This window comes from Phascolarctos cinereus, unplaced genomic scaffold (genome assembly GCF_003287225.1).
Source record: "Phascolarctos cinereus isolate Bilbo 61053 unplaced genomic scaffold, phaCin_HiC Scaffold_726;HRSCAF=1367, whole genome shotgun sequence".
In the NCBI taxonomy this organism is placed as follows: Eukaryota; Metazoa; Chordata; class Mammalia; order Diprotodontia; family Phascolarctidae; genus Phascolarctos; species Phascolarctos cinereus.
Genome location: NW_027556098.1, coordinates 277786944 through 277790625, shown reverse-complemented (window position 1 = coordinate 277790625; position 3682 = coordinate 277786944). Strand labels below are relative to the sequence as shown.

General features: G+C 38.7%; 1 pseudogene; it reads right to left on the bottom strand.

Annotated features, from left to right (window-relative positions):
- Window positions 1-446: 446 nt before the first annotated feature.
- Window positions 447-1402, bottom strand: LOC110218084 (olfactory receptor 8B8-like; annotated as a pseudogene).
- Window positions 1403-3682: the final 2280 nt, after the last annotated feature.

Below are 3682 nucleotides of genomic sequence, written 5' to 3'. Positions count from 1 at the left end.
ATTGCCTTCCTGAATTATTGATCAGTAATAATGGACAAAGGATGAAAGGTCTACCACAATTAAGATATAACTTATTCAGTGATTCATTGGCGTTATCTGCATTTTCACAGAGGGTCATAGATCAATGATTTATACCTGTAAAGGATCTTAGGAGCCACATAATCCAAACACCTCCATATTTACAAATATAAAAAATAAAGCACACAAAGGTTAAGGGACTTGCCCAAAGTCACAGAGAAAGAACATGCAAGATTAAAACACTGATCCTCTCATTCTAAAGTGTGCACACTTTCCACTGTCACTTTAAACCAAAGGAAGTCCTGCTGGTAGAATATTAGGCAATAGAGAATAGAGAGGAAAAAAATTGGGTAAAGATTGCTTCCTGAGAGAATTTTAATTAATCAAGGCAAAAAAAAGGAACTTTAGGTCCTTGAATTCAAATCATATTATGAAAATCTTGTTCCTGTCCTGGAAAATATTCTTTGCTTCAATGTTTTCCTCAAGGCAGCCTGAACATCTTTATTCCTCAGACTATAAATGAGGGGGTTTAGCATGGGCCCCACATTTGTGTAAAACACTGAAGCTACTTTGCCCTGGTCCACAGATCCTGATGAAGAGGGCTGGAGATACATAAATGAACCTGACCCAAAGAAAAGAGCAACAACAATTACATGGGAGCTGCAGGCGCTGAAGGCTTTGGACCTGCCTTCAGTGGAGCTGATGTTCAGGATACTGGACAGAATGAGAGTATAAGAGATGAAGATGGTGACACTAGGAACTATAATATTAGTGCCTACAACAATGAAAACCACCAGCTCATTGACATAGGTGTTGGTACAGGACAGCTGCAAGAGGGGAAGTATGTCACACATGTAATGGTTTATGATATTGGTATCACAGAAGGACAGTCTCAGCATGCATCCAGTATGGGCCATTGCACCAGCAAACCCCATTACGTATGCCCCACCCAATAGCCATGAACAGACCTGATCGGACATGGTAACAGTATACAGCAATGGATTACAGATGGCAACATAACGATCATAAGCCATTATTGTCAACACATAGCATTCAGAAATAACAAAAGAACAGAAGAAATAGAGCTGAGCCATACGCCCTGAATAAGAGATGATGTTTTTTGTTAGGACAAAATTCATCAACATTTTGGAGTAAAGACAGAGGAATAGCAGAGATCTATGAAAGATAAGTTGAAGAGGAAGTAGTACATAGGAGTGTGAAGCTGAGAGTTCATCCTGATTAAAATGATCAGTCCCAGGTTTCCCATCATGGTGATCATGTAGGTCCCCATAAACAAGAGGAATAGGGGTAGCTGGAGCTCTGGTTGATCTGTTAAGCCTGCAAGGATGAACTCAGTCACTGAAGAGGCATTTTCCAAAGCCATTCTTCTCTTTAAGGATCTGTGAGAAGATAAAAGTCATACTAGTAGAAAAATAAGCACAATGAACCCTCTTCCCCGGTTATGAAAAAGGAGCAATTCTGGAAATGTCTGGAAACCGTCATCACCATGCTTTGCAAGTTCTGTTCCCAAGATATCCAGGGATTTCTATTGGTCTGAGTAATGGTCTCCATGAGCTTCATGATTGCAGAAGACTGTTCCTGAGTTCCCCTACAGAATAACAGTTGACATTTCTCAGACTCAAAAGCACAAAGAAATCAGGAAAATGACAGTACTTTCCCTCATCTCCCACAACACCCACTATGGTGGCCACCTCAGATAAACGTTTTAACCACTGTCCTCTTTTCAGAAATGATGAAGTACTACCTCAAAGAGTTCTGCAAATGCCTACAGTTCAAATATTACTATTAACGTTAGTTATGTTTGTTATTACCTATGTTGCCAATAATGCTATTTGTAACAAAAATAATAATTGGCAAGCATTTCCACAGCACTGCTTATGTGTCAGGTACTGCCCTAAATCCTTTACAAATATATCATTTGAATCTCACAACAACACTGAGAAGTATTATTATCCCCAGCATATAGATAAGGAAACTGAGGCAGAGATTAAGTGATATTGCCCAAGGTCATAAAGGTAGTGAGTGTCTTAACTAAATCTGAACTCAGGTCTTTCTGACTCAAAGCCCACTGTTCTAGACATTGCACCACTTAGTTTTCTGCACACTCAGTCCAGAATCCCTTTTCCTGAGTATAGGGTCCTAAGAAGGTAGCGGACTAAGGGTCAAAGACCTCATTTTCTTTACGTGTTCTCTTCTCCACTCTACCTAGACTATAACAAAATACATACATATGAGTCAGTGAGAGAGGACAGGGATATGATTTTATGGAATCCTGTTATCTCCTGGTTGGCAAGGCAGAGAAAATAGTAGTGAAAATCAAAATGTGTTACCTACTCACCCTTCTCCTGCCCAGACACTTCACTGTGGGTCCTTACTACTTTAAAGCCCCTGTGTCCTGAAGGAGAAATTTTTCTGATAAGGGCGATCAGAAATTCATCCTTTGAGACACTGATATTAACTTTTCTACTGAGGCAATCAGAGCACATACCTCAGCCACTGAACTGACCTGGGAGATGTTTTGAGCTATAAAGGTCACAGGTTCTTACTGTGACTTCACCTGGACAATCTGCTTCAGCTACATGGGAGGAAATAACACCTAAAGATGTCACCACAGTCAACAGGTGACAGCAAACTGAAGGTTTTATTTTGTGTATGAAAATCTTATAGACCCAACTGGAAACAGAGTGGATCCAGCAGGTTTTCTCCCTGGGAGCACAGACTCTTCTGGGAGAAGGAGTTACAAAGTCCTTGTTTACACACTACCATAGAGCTTATTTTTTCTCTTAAGGAATTCAATCCTCTACTCAACCTTTAACTTCACACAAGGGATTGTTGATTCCCAGACTCTTTCACCTCCTTCCCCAATTTTTTTTTCTAATCTTGGTTCTAACTGATAATTTCTCTCATGAACAATGTCTTATGCAGCCACCATTTCTAGGACTTCCCCTAGAGGGAAAGTATGAGATCAGAGTGTAAGGGACCCCAATTTCACTCTCAAGAACAGTCTATATGCTCTTGTCAACATGGAATCAAGATAGAGAAAATTGTTCTACTTCATGTTTATTCAATGTCAGATCAATGAAAGTACCAAAGGATGACCTCAATAAGAAAATTCATTTGGAGGAGCAAAAGGTAAGTAATTACAAAGGAAATCATGAAAAGGGGATATAGAAAAAGGTATAGGTAAACCAGATCTCAATCTATCCTACAAAGCACCAATTATCAATATGATTTTGGACTGGTTGATCAGTGGAACAGACTTGTTATTCAGCATACAGAAGTAAATAAATATTATAATAAAGAGTCACATAGTTTTTAATCAATCCAAAGACTACAGCTAAAGGGGTAAAGATTTACAGCAACTTCTGTGAAAACTAAAAGTATTTTGATAGAAATGAGCTTAAAACCAATATCTCATGTTCCAAAATAGATAAGCTCCAGAGGCATATGACTTAGAAAGAAAAGGTAACATCATCAGCAAATTACAGGAACAAAGAAGGAATTAATATTTTGGATCTATGGATAGAGGAAGAGTTTGTTACCAAATGAGGGATAGAGAGGATCTAAGATGATAAAATGGGCAATTTGATTACATAAAATTGAAAAGATTTTGGACAAATAAAACCAATGCAGTTAAGACTAG